The sequence below is a fragment of the Lepus europaeus genome, chromosome 6 (genome assembly GCF_033115175.1).
Source record: "Lepus europaeus isolate LE1 chromosome 6, mLepTim1.pri, whole genome shotgun sequence".
Taxonomy (NCBI): domain Eukaryota; kingdom Metazoa; phylum Chordata; class Mammalia; order Lagomorpha; family Leporidae; genus Lepus; species Lepus europaeus.
In genome coordinates this window covers 108,470,222-108,486,026 of record NC_084832.1, presented here as the reverse complement: position 1 = coordinate 108,486,026, position 15,805 = coordinate 108,470,222, and the positions used below count along the sequence as shown (strand labels likewise).

Here is a 15,805-nt window from a genome sequence, read left to right as displayed (position 1 = left end):
TCCCCACAATCTTAGTGATTTGGATCAAAATTTTTGTCGCTGCTCCAGAAAATGCTGCTAGCCTTTCTCTTATCTTGACTGTTGGACACTGCACAACAGGACTGCAGGGTGGAGGAAGTCACCCACGCTTGCCAGACAGATGGTTGGAGTCCCCGTGGCAACCTTGTGACCTAATTTTCCAAGCTCTGTCTACCTAACTAGAGAGTTATAACTGTGGGTAGTTGGCTTAAGTAACACTAGGCTTGTGTCCTGGTGAGGGGCGGAGTGGGCAGAAGGAGCCATAAATCCATCTCTGCAGGTTAGCCAAGTCCATACCATATAAGCACTTCTGTTCTAAGAGAAAACTTTAGTTCATTGCTTCTTCATTTTAGTTAGTATACCTTATTTGTGTATCAGAAGATTTTTTTTTTTTAAATCGCCGACTTCCTAAAGTTATTTTTGAAAATTTTTTCTTTTTAGGAAAAAGAGTGAATATATTGTTAAGAATTCATGGAATCATTTCCATGCTTTTATTCTGCAGTCAGTCAGTTTGTACATTTCTAGTGACAGTTGCTCAACTATATAAATAATGCTGGTTTTCTGTCACTTAATAGATATTTGTTAATATATATATTTGATTATGTCTATCAAAGTCACAGCCTATGCCATAAATTGCTATTGCAAAAGCAAGAGAATTGTAGGTACTATATGAAGTATTTTTGTTTGGCCAGACATTGACTTCTAATTGCCACCTTGACTGTTTACACTGGCTAGACGTAAGTAGGAGCTGTCTTCCCATGATATGCTTATGGTTTGTATAATATGTTGTATCAAAATAATATACAAGGTTTAATGGAGTTATAAAACAGATGCAGCCTGTTTAAGCAAGGCTTAGTGGAATCACATTATTTTTTCTAATAAGTACTTGTACTTGGAATATTTACTTCCTTTTGCCACACTGTTTCTCTCTGATCCTATCTCCAACATCACTTAAGAGGGCTGGCAAATGCAGTCCTAAAATATTTCGTGTCTCTTTAACAAACAATTGGTCCCATGCATATCTTTAATACCAGTTTGTATCAGGGTGTGTTCATCCATTTTACTGCTTTTTCTGAGAATGCTTGGGGTTCTGTGGCTTGATTGCCTTCTAATTTTCACCTTGACTTAAACCAGAGTGTAGTAAGAATCATTAATAATTAAAATTAATAACACTGGATTGCCATTAAAAAATTTAGGCCTCTGTCTATTGTGAAATGTATCATGGTGTTGGTTTTAAATGCTTTCTCTTTTATACAAAGATATTTCCAGAAATTCATGGAAAAATGGAATTAAAAATTTAAATTTGCTGGATTCCCTGCATAGTTTTTTCTTAATGTATATTTTCCATGAACTTTTTGAAGTTCCCTTGTATTTACGTGTCTGTGCCCAAGTGTTTATATTGTAGGCATTTGGGGCTCACCTGTCTCCTGGTGTGATACTATACATATCTGGAAAATTCTCTTTAAGTGTCCTCTTGCTGCTGCCTTATTTCTGACTTCTTCCCAGCTAAGATTCTTGAAGAGACGTTCTTAGCTATTGTTTGCTCTTCCTCACTTCTATGGTTGTCAGCCCTCTGTATCCTGGGGCCAGAGCTCACATCTCTGAGCCAAACCAAAGGGATGATGTTCAGGTTTTACTTTAATTTTACTGAAGCACTTACCTGTAAGCCTTTGAAGATGTGAATTGTGTTTTGTTCACAACTGAATTTTAAGCAGCTAGAATTTCTAGGACTTTGTAGATTTGTGTGGCTCCCATGGTGTTATTGTTTCCTGATGCACATCTACCTCTCCTTTGTTTTCTGTCTACACTTGGATGTTAATACGGAAACTTTTCCTTGGGATAGAATAGATCCCTAACAGTTGTTCAGAAGTGAAACTTTGCAAGTTCTAGCGCCATCTGTTGGTAGCCTTGGAGCCAATGCCTTTTTTTCCCCTTCGCCTCAGTTCATTGTTTTGTGCATTATCTGAACATGCATGAGATGAGAAGCTTCTGAATTTTTCAGAATTCTTTTCTCAGCCACCGTATCCTTTCATGTGACATTCTCTGTTTCATTCTCTTTGAAGGTGACCTTAGTTACTCACATAGTTTCAGTCAAGGCAACTGACTCTCAATTCCTTATCTTCAGCTGATACCTCTCTCCTGGGCTCTAACCCTTTAGTTATGACTGTGCCTGGACACTAAATAGGTCCCTTAGACATCACGTTTCCCCAAATTTATTTTTTTCCAAACTCCACTCCCCTGGCTTCTTTTCCAGTCCCTCTAAATGAAGCCTCTGTTAACCAGAAGACAATCTCAGGAATTTGATTTTTTCCTGGACTTTTTTTTTTTTTTCTCTCTCTTATCCACCATGTTGCTCCATCATTAAATGAGCAGTCTCCAGACCCTGTTCATCAGTATTTGAAATATCTGGGCACTCCTCTCTTCCTTATCTCACTGCTAATCTTGCTTAAAATTCTTCACTATGTTCCCGCCCCTCAACTCCATGCTCATTCCTCTGTGCAGTGGCACACGATGAAGGCCTTGTGAAACATAGCCCGTGCTTTCCTTTCTAGCCTCATTCTTTCACTCACAGGGTCCACAAACACCATAATTATTGCAGTTCCCAGAACACATGAAGCTTCACTCATCCATGACTTTGCACATGCTGTTCCTCTCTGCCTGGAGTATTCCCCTTTTTCAACCATTTCATCTTGTTCACATGGCATCTACTCAGTATTTTAGGTTCACCTTCATGATCACTTTCCTGGGAAAGTGCCCACGCGTATTTCATATTTACTTCAAAGCAGTTAACTGTGTTGCATTGTATGGTTGATGTACTGTTTTCTTCCCAACCAGTCTGTGGACATTTACAAGAAAGAATGTCTGGGTAATCTTTTGCTTCTCTTGGACCTTAGCAGAGTGAGGAGCACACCATGTTTACTTGAGTTTTGTTTCAATATATATCCATTGAATGACTGCTTACCATGAATTTTGGTCCTGCTGAGATTCCCATCCCTACTGTACGTGTCAATAAAATTGGATAGAAAACCGAGCAGAATCCATTTATCCACTATCTGACATTTTCCCGTCCTTTCTTAGAGAAAGCAGAGGTACAACTGTGAGGTAAATGCAGTGTGTCTGCTATGTTGTTCCATTTGCCTTTCCCCTGCTTTTCTTCTGTAGTTTGCACTTTGTGTTTGGGCCAAGCTTACTCTTCCATTCAGTGGCTTACTGTCTGGAGTTCAAAAGGAAAGTTATGATCAGATGACACTTGAGTTTTGTATTTCCTTTGCCACTTGGATGACTTCCAAGTGTGTTTTCTCCAATTCATTTCCAAAGCTAAAAAATTAAAAGGGAAGAAAATGTGTGAAGGAAATGTGGAATGACTTGAGTTCATGATTAAATCAGTGTTTTTTTTTTTTCTTTGCCCTTTATTTTGCATTCTCAAATTAGCTCTCAATACTGCCACAAATAATACTTTATAATGAGTTGGCCTCAGAAAGAGTTCAATTCTAAGGAGAATTTGTAGCTCATTTGAAGAATATATCTTAGACCCTTTCTTCTTTACCTGCCATTTCCAATTGGTTGCCAGATCCTGCTGCTTTCACAGGTTTTCACAAAGGTTACTTTTAGGTAACCCTTGCCTTTGTCCCTGTAGCTCCATTTTTCATCATTTTAGAGATACATGACCATTTTCTTAAATCGTTGCTTCCTGAATGTCTCTGTTATCTGCCTCCATCATACTTCAATTCATTTAATTGCTACTTTCAGACCAGTCTTGCCAAAGCCAAGTTCAGATGATATCAGTTCATTACTTGGAAACCTCCTGACCGAAGAAGATTCCTTTTAGGTCTTCCCCAACCTGGTGCTTTCCTTTCATTTTAATTTCAGCCTCATTTCTCCCTTTCCTCTAAATGACTGATTTAGCCGTGTGAAGTACTATACACTGCTCCCTGTGTACTTAGGTCTTTCCAGTTTCTCTGCATGTAGCGTCTTCCTTGTCTGTACGTGGAGTATCTTGATTTTCATGTACAAACCTAGTCTGTCATCTAAGGCCAGTTTGTCTTTCAGTATAGAATAATCTTTAACTTCTTCACCTCCTCATTGCAGGAGATCTCTCAGGCACTTATTTCCTTCTCTCTCTCTCTCTCTCTGTGTGTGTGTGTGTGTCTGTCTGTCTGTATGTTTGTATGTAGATATATGTCTTACCTGCTGTTGTGTATCAAGTGTCTCCCAGTGGTCTCCGTATCTGATTTTTACTTTTCACTGGTATGTAAGGCCTAGAGTGTTTTTTCTGTGTGTGATAGATGGTTAATGCTTGTTTGTTAAAAGAGAAAATAAGTGAACTTTTGCTTTACATCTTCCATCATGAGATATGTGTCAGTAACATTCCAGCTCTTAACTTACAAAGGAAAATATCATACTGGCAACAGTTTTTTACCATGTCTAAGTTAAAATACTCTTGATCAAGTTTAATCATAATGACAGTTAGAATATACTCTCTTTTATGCTGAAACCCCCTGGAAAACCTGCCCGTTTTTCAAGTTCTCATACTTTTAAACATAGGCTGTGATTATCCCTTTAATCTTACTGCCTTAGTAAGTCAACCACTGTTTTATAACAGTCTGTGAAGAAACTGACCTGTTGAAATACAAAGCCAAGAGAGATGGGAGTATTTCAAACTCATACTTGCCTTTTCTGTTCATTTGTTTCTGGGCACAAATTTCAAGGTTGGTGTAAAAAGTCAATTTATGACTAAGATGATGAGATTGTTCTGATGCTTTCATTAGCCAAACTCTCGTGAAAGGGGCCTGAAATGCTGTGCTTTAGCACGTTGTATTTACTGGGCTTTGTTGTAATTATGACTATTTCCAATAGTAGGGGTAATGCCAGCTCTTCCTTTCCTGCCTCTTTATAATTCATTTTGTGTGATTTCCTTGGGTAAACTGAACTGTATTCATTATCACTTGCTTGAATATTATTTATTAGGTAATTCTTAATCCAGGTATTTATAATTAATAAAACCTAACTAAAATATTCAAATGATGATGGCACTGTAGGTAGTTGTTGGATTATTCAGCTGCTAAGAATAAAATAAGTATAAGTGCAGAAGAATCCATTTGAAAAATAATGGGCCTCATTCCTTTGTAATCATAACCTCTACTCTACCACCAATGGCTCTACTCCCAACCTGTGTGTACTGATGGTCCTCTTCCCCACTTAATGCTGTATAATTGTTCAGACCTGGTAAATGCCACTCTTAGGATCATTGGTTACTATCCTCACCCTGTCTTTTATGACCTTGTCTAAATATGATCAGAGTTGGGGAACTTGGAAGGCTTCCATAGCCTTGGCAACTCATGACGACAGCCTAGGGTGGTTACTGGCGCCATAACTAGAGTGTCAATTTGTTGGGTCAACAACAGGAGCCACTGTGCGCTTGCTCCTGATGTGGGATCTCTGTCCTTAATGTGCTGTACATTTTGATTTAATGCTATAACTAGTACTCAAACAGTATGTTTCACTTTGTGTTTCTATGTGGGTGCAAACTGTTGAAATCTTTACTTAATGTATACTAAATTGATCTTCTGTATATAAAGAGAATTGAAAATGAATCTTAATGTGAATGGAAGGGGAGAGGGAGCGGGAGAGGGGAGGGTTGCGGGTGGGAGAGAAATTATGGGAAGGGGAAGCCATTGTAATCCATAAGCTGTATACTGGAAATTTATATTCATTAAATAAAAGTTAAAAAAAAAAAAGAAAAATAATAAAACATGGCTTTGTCAGGAAGCTCAGGAAAGTTTTGTACTGTGTTTCATTTATGTTGCTCTATAATCAGATTCTTGTAGATGCTAGTGTTAGATAAAAGATTGCAAATATGGTTATTGTTTAGAGATATCTGGTTACTATTTGCGAAGGATTCAGTATAATATTGGATATTCTCATGATGTGTGGAATAATTTTACAGAACTTATTTTAATTAATGAATCATTTATGTTAATGTCTTAAATGATATTTAAGATATTTCTTTGAGAATGTTCTAAGATTTGCAAACCATAGTGTCTTATATTTGTGTAACCTTTTGAAAGTTGATTAATACCCATATTTTACTTTGCTTTATCTACTTAATATTCTGACTGATTCTGTTAAATATGTCCAAGGAAGTACAGTTTTCATTTATTTATCCCTTGTTCTGCTTATACATGAATACCAAATATGGCATTTAATTTAATGAGCATTGATAACATTCACAATTAACAATGAAAGAGGGGCCGGCGCTGTGGCGCAGCAGGTTAACACCCTGGCCTGAACGCCGGCATCCCATATGGGCACCGGTTCTAGTCCCAGCTGCTCCTATTCCAGTCAAACTCTCTGCTATGGCCTGAGAAAGCAGTGGAGTATGGCCCAAGTCCTTGGGCTCCTGCACCCACATGGGAGACCGGGAAGAAGCACCTGGCTCCTGACTGGATCGGCACAGCTCTGGTCATTGCAGCCATCTGGGGAGTGAACCAACAGATGGAAGACCTCTCTCTCTCTCTCTCTGCCTCTCCTCTCTCTATGTGTAATTCTGACTTTCAAATAAATAAATAAATCTTTAAAAAAAAATTAACAATGAAAGAATGACATAACATTTGTGTGTCACATCTCTTGTGCATTTTGTTGAACACATGTCCTTTTATGTTGCCAACATTATTTTATAGAAGGAGAAACTCCTCTTTTTTTTTCTCTTTCCATCTCGGTTAATAAAATATAAATTGAGATTTTAATGAATAGCAGTGATTAGTTTTGCCTTGAGAGCATGGGGAAAAGCAGAGAGCTATCTTTTTGCAAACAATTTAAGTACCTTCTAAAAGAACTGTTGGCCATTGCAGTTAGGAACAACTATAGCTATAGCTAGTATGTTTTATTTTTTAAATGTTCATGTGATTTTAATATCATCTGTAAAATATTGAAGGTATGGTTTGATGAAAATAGTCTTTGTCTAAGAAATGATTTTTGGTCCTTTTCACTTTTTTCTTTTTCTTTGGGATTACATGCCATGTAAATACAGAGAACTTGGCAGAGAATGCCAGATTCATCCTTTTGTTATTGCTCATTATTGGGTCATAGTTTCCTTGATATCATTACAAGATGACTTGATGAGACAAGTGTCAATATTGTTTAATGTTAACCAGTGTCAACCTACCCTGTGCAAGGAGATTATATTTGTTTGAGGTTAACATTGAAAAAGGTCTCTGCTTCCCCTTCCTTTAAAAAACTTGCTTCTGGTAATTCTGAGATTTAAATGATCAGAAATCCAACTTTTAAAGTGGTATTCCTGTTAATTAATATTTGGTAAATATTACTCAGCTACCTTTGTGTAATTTGTTAAGAAACTTATTTTTATCATATTTGCTCTTAAAATTATTAAATCCCAATTCACTTTCCCCCTTTCCCAGGATTATTCAGTAGTTAATTGTATAATCCAGAACAGTTCCACCTATCAGTCCCTCTCCCCTCTTCCCCCTTCCTCTCTCTCTCCTTTCCTGCTTTCCTCCTTCCTTACTTCCTTCTATCCATCCATTGGGTATCTTCAAGTTCCTTTCCAACTGTAACAGTCTGTTAGACCGTGATTTTTTACTTAAGTCAGTTCTCAACTCCAATGAAAGGGTAACATGAGTCTAATTTCTATGGGAACATTTACAGTTTCTTTACATAGCTCTAAGTTGAGTGGAAAATTTTATTTGTAATATATGTAGCAACCAAAAAATACCTACCTTTTATTCTCTGGGGAAAGAGTATTTTTTTTCCACTTGCAGTATGTTAACTTTAGGAAATCCTCTTGGGAAAACTGATTTCCAAATAGCCTGAAACTGACAAATGAGTTTTTATGTGAATTTTTCTTTCATTTGGTAGGGTATTGCTAGCAGAGGCTTTTGTGGTTTTTTTTTTTTTAAATACTTTTAAAAATTATTTATTTGAGAGGCAGAGATAGAGAGAGAGAGAGAGAGAGAGAGAGAGAGAGCGATCCATCGATCCATTGATCCTGTCTGCTCACTCCCTAACTGTGTGCAACAGCTGGTTTGGACTAGAAGGAAGCTGAGAGCTACCTGCCAGCCAGTGCACGTGGTTAACGTGGACATCCAGGACAACCCCGAAGAGGCAACCCTGGGAGCGTTCCTCATCTGTGAGCTTTGTCAGTGTATTCAGCACACCGAGGACATGGAGAACGAGATCGAGGAGCTGCTCCAGGAGTTCGAGGAGAAGAGCGGCAGGGCCTTCCTGCACACCATCTGCTTCTACTGAGGCGCCCGCCTGCCCTCCGACGCCATCATCTCTGCTTTCTTTTGTTAACACTTTTTCTTTCCTGGTATTTGTTGTTACTTTTAGGTATTCTGGTGGTGGACTGTAGTTACCCATATAAGTTGTTACATGGGAAATGAGAAGATAGACATGAATGCCAGATTAAAAACCCTTACGTTTTTCTAGCCCACTTTTGCTTCTGAGTAGGATATTGGTTATAAAGTTTTGGGTGTTTTAACCAAAAAAGGAAACAGTTTATAGTACATTCCCCCCAACATGTGTATCTTAAGTTGTGTCCGCCTTTCCCTTTCCTTTTCCTATAAATGGCTGGACTGTACAAATACCTGAATTAAGCAATGGCCTGTATCTTATTAGAAAAGTACCTGGAATTGTCAGTATATAGATGCTGCTGTTTCTCAAAAAAAAAAAAAAATTTAACTAGGAATACAACTATACTTAAATAATATGCTAAAATAATATCTAGCCAATAACTTTGATTTATCCATTCCACAACGTATAGATAACCTAAAACATTGAAAACCGTGGATATATACATTTTTTTTTTAACTTTTATTTAATGAATATAAATTTCCAGTATACAGCTTATGGATTACAATGGCTTCCCCTTCCCATAATTTCCCTCCCACCCGCAACCCTCCCCTCTCCCGCTCCCTCTCCCTTTCCATTCACATCAAGATTCATTTTCAATTCTATTTATATACAGAAGATCAATTTAGTATAAATACTTCAACAGTTTGCACCCACATAGAAACACAAAGTGAAACATACTGTTTAAGTACTAGTTATAGCATTAAATCAAAATGTACAGTACATTAAGGACAGAGATCCCACATCAGGAGCAAGCGCACAGTGGCTCCTGTTGTTGACCCAACAAATTGACACTCTAGTTTATGGCGCCAGTAACCACCCTAGGCTGTCGTCATGAGTTGCCAAGGCTATGGAAGCCTTCCAAGTTGTTTTGTCAGTTAAAATAAAGAGCACATATTTTATGTTAAAAAAAAAAAAAAAGAAAGTCTGTCTCTTTCCTTGGAGGCTGCAGGCACTCAACTACTTGAGCCATCACTGCTGCCCCTCAGTCTGCATTAGCAGGAAGCTGAAACCAGGGCTGGAGCTAGGACTGAAACCTAGGTTCTCCAAAATGTAATTAACCAGGAGTCTTAACTGAATTTCCCCCAGGATTATTTTTGTAGCACTCTTTGCCATCAGTATCTTTTTTTTTTTCTGTGTATAGCCGTTAAGGCTTTAGAACAGAAAGGTTCAAAACAAATTTTATAGCTGAAACAGTTTTTTTTTTTGTTTTGTTTTGTTTTTTTTTTTTTTTTTTTTTTTTGGTCAAATGTCATTTGTGAACAGTAGTAACCAGACCTCAGTAGATCTAGTATGTTCCTATAAAATTAATTTGTGAACAAGGTAGGGGTTGAACTCCATGGTTCTATTTAAGTTTTATTCTTCCATTTCACAAACTTCTTGTTAGCGTGGAGGTATATTTTAAATAATAATCTTTAGGTTCTCCTTAACCACACAGAGAAAATTGGTGTGTGTGTGTGTGTGTGTGTGTTTACATGGAATATTAGATTATGATGGAATCTCTTGCTCTTCAGTGTTACTTGCCAACTCTACCCAAAATGTTAGCTGCTGTCATTATTTTTCTCCATTAACATCTCCATCATCTCTACCACAACCACCATATTCTATGTCGTCAATAATTGTGTTACAATGCCAGGGAGTGCTCCCTGACTGAATTGTGGAATATTTGAAGAGTATAAGTCTGAGATTTTTAAAATGCAATACCTGATATTTAAAGTTTGAGCAAATGTTATGGATCATTATAAAAATTAAGACCAATCCCTTCTGACAGAAATGACTGGATGACTTTGGCCTGTTTCAGAGGTTCGCCTTAGTAGTATGGTTGAATCCACAGAGTCTAGGTAAGCCTGACTGGAAATTAATTTTGTTTATTTAAGTTTAATTAGGACAAGGGTTTCATGGTCATCAATATATGAGTATTTTCCTTTCACCTATTTTTGTGACATGGAAATAACTGAAGAGCATTGTTTTCAAATTCAAGAATATTCATTAAAATTTTTCTCCAAGTGTATATGTGTATCTAAAACCAAAATACTGTTACTTTATACATTGTTTTTGTAATTCCTTTAATTCCCTGTAGACTTTTCCAAAATCACTTTTGTAATACTAATTTTGCACACAACTTACTTTGTGTTGTGTAGCTTTGTGTTATTCCCCTACCCTCATCCCCAATCATCTAAGTATCTTATACTTTTGTTCCAATAATTTTTTAAAAATCTAGTATTATTTTTTCCCTTACTGAAAGCTAGCAAAGGGTACAGTTTCCTAATCTTTCTCTTGTTTTGGGGACTTAAGTTTCTTTCTTTTGTTAATCTCTCAGCAAGGGCCTGCTTCTCAAACTCTTTTTAACATCTGACTGCTCTAAGATCTGTTTGAACAGCACTTGACATGGGGATAAGTGCAGGCATGGAAATGTACACCTGTGTTCCTTGGAAGTATTTATATATGAGACTTACTTGTAGTCTTCAGTTTATTATATTATAACTTATAAAGTAAAGAAACAGTACTGTACAATAATCATTGTAGAAAAGCTTGTTTATTTCATTAAAAGTTCTTAAAAATTTATTTGGGAGGGAGGGAGGAAGAGAGAGAGAGAGGTGTAGAGGTCCCCCATCTGTTGATTTACTTTCCAAGCATCTGCAATGGCCAGATCTGGGCCAGGCCGAAGCCAGGAGCCCATAATTCCATCCAGATCTCCCACATGGGTGTCAGGGACCCAGGCACTTGAGTCATCATCTGCTGGCTCCCATGGTATGCATTAGCAAGATGCTGGATAGAAAGCAGAGAACTCAGAATTCCAGCTAGGCACACCTGCTGCTTGTTTTATTTCATTTGTGTACTCTTTCCAGGTCATTTTTTTTTTTTTTTTTGGTATGGAAAGTCTGGCCAACATGAGGTTTGCTTTTTGCAAATTGAAAAAGCTAATGCTAAAACTTGGCTCTGCCTCTTTTTAGCTGATTTCTTTGGGAATTCTGTTGGCTGTGAACCCCTTAACTTGAGTGGCTGCCAAGTTTAATTATAACCTGATAGATATCATTAAATATGGCTTAACCTCAGTTTATAGAAAGCATGTTTTTGACTTTCAGTGTAAAATAATATATTATTAATGATTAATAGTCTACTGTTTCTGGAAAGCAATACTGTATTTGATATTGAAGATGCTTAAATGCCATGGTTGTAGATATTGTTTTTCTTTTAATTGAGTTGCTTGTAAAAAGTGCCCGACTCCTGCCACAGAAAATATAAGGTTTTATCTTCTTACCCCAAGATAGGAGGTTAAAAGAAGAGTTTAGGGTTTTAGTCAGATTTTCTAACCTGAGCTTTTTTTCCTAGGTTCCAGCTCTTCTCCCTAGGATCTAGCTTCTCAGAATTGCTATATTTAGACTTGGGTATTGATGGAGAAGTGTTAAGTTAGTAAACTGTAATTTCTTGTCTCTGAAGTTCAGATATTACTTTATCTAGCTGAAGTTTCACCAAGCCCAGAACATATGATCCTTAAGATTTATAGTCGTAGACTTACAGAGGAAAAGGCTCTCCCGAGACCTCTTGGTTTTATAATGTACATAAAATTTATTTTTGGTTTTAATAGCACTTTTCTGGTATTTTTGCTTCTCTCCTGATTCTGGGATATTTCTTAATTCACTTTTGTCTGGGAACTTGTAGACTTGACCAGATTTCCCTTTTACCTCTCATCCTGTAGCTTCTGACTTTTCTGATATAGTATTATTTATATTTGAGCTTTGTACAAATATGGTGCTGGGCATCACTCTGAATAGAAAAGTCATGGTTTTCACAATCGCAAGAGATCTACTTGGAAGATGATTAATTTTTGTGCATATTCATAAAAATCATGGGGATATAATTGAGTAGAGGCCTGGGATAAATATATTCTACATGTAGAATTCTGGAATTCATGACGTTGACATCTGAACTAGGACACTGGTTTGTGGCATATAAGAGCTGCATTTTTCAGAACAGACTGAAATGGGATGCAGAGAGAGAAGAGCGCATGTAGCATGTGCACATGTATTTAGCCTCGTGAGTTTATATCTTTTTCCAAATTTTATCATCTCGTTTGAGGAGAGCATAATTCCCTTTGTGAATACTGTTTAAAGTTGAGAATTTCTGAGTCTTTTCCTTTAATGAACAGAGGCCCCTTGTTGTGAAACCAGCACAGTAACTGTGGTGCAGGATGGTAAGTCGCCTTGCATGTCAACTCTGCCCCTGCTGCTTAACCCATTATTGGGAGACTAAGGCCACAGTCAGGCTGTTTCTGCATCTCACATGGTCTCTTCATTTAGTTTGGAGTTTATCCAGGTGTACAATCTTTTATGGTAGTTAAATATCATATTTTACAGCCAGCACCATGGCTTACTAGGCTTCTCCTCCGCCTGTGGTGCTGGCACCCTGGTTTCTAGTCCCGGTTGGAGCGCCGGGTTCTGTCCTGGTTGCTCCTCTTCCAGTCCAGCTCTCTGCTGTGGCCCAGGAAGGCAGTGGAGGATGGCTCAAGTGCTTGGGCCCTGCACCTGCATGGGAGACCAGGAGAAGCACCTGGCTCCTGGCTTCGGATCGGCGTAGCGCTGGCCGTAGCGGCCATTTGGGGGGTGAACCAACGGAAAAGGAAAACCTTTCTTTCTGTCTCTCTCTCACTGTCTAACTGCCTGTCCAAAAAAAAAAAACAACAAAAAAAACAAATCTTATTTCACAATTCATTTCCTTGCCTTGCCTTTTTGTTTTGTTTTTTGCTTAGTCAACTTGAAAGTTTCATTTTTTTAGCCGTTTGATATTTCTATTAATTGTAAGCACACATATCTATTTTTCCTTCTATCTAGGTAAGAGTATGACCTATTAGGAGAAAACCAAACAAATACAAATCCTATATTCTACTGAAAAATATAACACAAATCTATATTACAAATATCTAACCATAATTTAATGATGCAATCACAATTGGAATTCCATTTTCCCTCCTGAAATTTAAAAGACATTCAGAACATTTTTGTATATGAATGTTTAATTTGTTGGTGCTCTTATCTTTCTCAGTGGATAAAGATTGAATTCAATAAATAGTCATTTTAATACTTCTTTATTGCATGAAATCAATTTTATATTGAATTAGATCAAAATTATAGAAAAATATCTCATTGCTACCTTCAAAACATGATATAACTTTATTTGGCAAGAAATCCTCTACATCCTGGGTGAATTAATAGATGTTCCTTTTTTTAAAAGATTTATTTATCTGGAAGGCATAGTTAGAGAGAGAGAGAGAGAGAGAGAGAACTTCCATCTGTTGGTTCACTCCCCAGATGGTCACAACAGCCGGAGCTGGACCGATCTGAAGCCAGGAGCTTCTTCCAGGTCTCCACGTGGGTGCAGGGGCCCAAGGACTTAGGCCATCTTCTACTGCTTTCCCAAGCCATAGCAGAGATCTGGATTGGAAGTGGAGCAGCCGTGTCTCGAACCGTTGCCCATTAGGATGCCAGCAGAGCAGTTAACGGCTTTACCTGCTATACCACAGTGCCAGCCCCAAGGTGTTCTTTTTTAAATTAATTACTTAATCAAAATATGTTTTTTGGGATATTTTTGGTGTCTCATCATACTTTTGGTTATTATGAAACCAAAAGAAAATATGGGGGATGTTCAGTGCAAGTAATAAAATAGTATGGCATAACCTAATTTTGATAATACAGCTTATAGATGAAGTATGCTACGTATTAGAAAAGAAAGTTTAATTCCCCTTCATATGTTTATTTAAATAATTTAAATTATGAAAAAATTGTCTATATAATGAACACCATATGTTTCATTCAAAATCACCAAATTTTACCCACTCACTACATTTGAATTAGCTCTCCACCTCAGGGCCCCATGTGTACACATATGCATACATAAATAAATGATTTCAAATTTTTTTTTGCACCAAAATCAATTTATTGTTTAATTTCCACATGAACTCTTTCAAATCTCCCTTTATGCTTGTTTTTCCCCCTACTTGGTAGTCAGCTGAAACCATTAAGACCCTTTGCTGTTTGATTATATATCTCCTTAGAACAAAGTCATTCTCCTAAGTAACTACTATAGCATCTCATACTCAAACGTCTTAACACTGATGCAATATCATCATCCACTGTGTGGATTGTTTTCAAGTTTGTTATCATATGAACGATGCCCTTCATAGCTTTCTGTTTGAGCTAGAGTCTAATCAAGTCTGATACATTATGTTTGGTTATCTGATTGACCTGTTTCTTTAGGACAGATCTCCTCAATTTATATCTGTCCTGTGTGGGTTGGTAAGACATTAGAACATGCAAGCACTTAAATTAGAATTGATGAACATTTATTACAATTAAAAAATCAGTTGGTTGTCCCACTAGCCACATGTCAGTTGCTCACTGGCTGTAAGTACATAATGGCAACTTTATTGGACGGTGCAAGTATATACTATTTCCATTAATACAGAGCGGTCTCTTGCACTGATTTAGAGCACTCTTTTTTTTTTTTAAAGATTTATTTATTTTACTTGAAAGAGTTACACAGAGAGAGGAGAGGCAGAGAGAGAGAGGTCTTCCATCCCATGGTTCACTCCCCAAATGGCTGCCATGGCCAGAGCTGTGCCAGTCCAAAGCCAGGAACCAGAACTTCTTCTGGGTCTCCCACGCAGATGCAAAGGCCCAAGGAGTTGGGCCATCTTCTACTGCTTTCCCAGGTCACAGCAGAGAGCTGGATTGGAAGAGGAGCAGCCGGGACTAGAACTGGTGCCCATATGGGATGCTGGCACTTCAGGCCAGGGTGTTAACCCACTGCACCACAGTGCCAGCCCTTAGAACACTCTACCTTTTTTTGGTCTGTGATGAAATTGATATTTTGCAGTGTTCAGGCCATTGCCTTGTTGAATGTTCCCCATTACAGATTTGTCTTGTTTCTTCATGATTAGATTCAGGTTGTGGCAGATCATTTCTTCCAGAGATAGCTGCATCAGTGTATTGTATTCATCCTACAATCTTGTTTAGAAATGTAACTGACATTTCTTCACCTGCAAGGTGAAATCTTTGTGCTCCCTTTGGATGTGGGTGAGGACTTAGGACAGGTAACCCGTGAAGCAAGTTGGAAGTTATGTTCTGTGACTTAAGACACCCTTTCTTGGGTTGCTTACATTTGGAAGTCAGCCCAGACTGTGGAAGATGTTATACAGTTCCAGCTGAAGTCTCAATTCCCAGAATGTGAGTGAATGGGCCTTTAGATGATTTCATCTCCTCTCTTTCCATTCTTCCAGCTGAGGTCTTGGACATAGAGGCAGACAGGCTGTGCCAGCTAAAGTCTGTCTGAATTCCTTATGCACAGAATCTGGTAGAGCTTATGCTTTTTTGTCCTTCCAAGATGCTAAGTTTTGGGGAAGTTGTTACACAGTGGTAAA

At 37.8% G+C, this 15,805-nt stretch overlaps 1 protein-coding gene across 4 annotated transcripts in view; it reads left to right on the top strand.

Annotated features, from left to right (window-relative positions):
* Positions 1-15,805, top strand: part of EPS8 (EGFR pathway substrate 8, signaling adaptor) — a 205,277-nt gene that overhangs the window by 30,529 nt on the left and 158,943 nt on the right. The window lies entirely within an intron of this gene.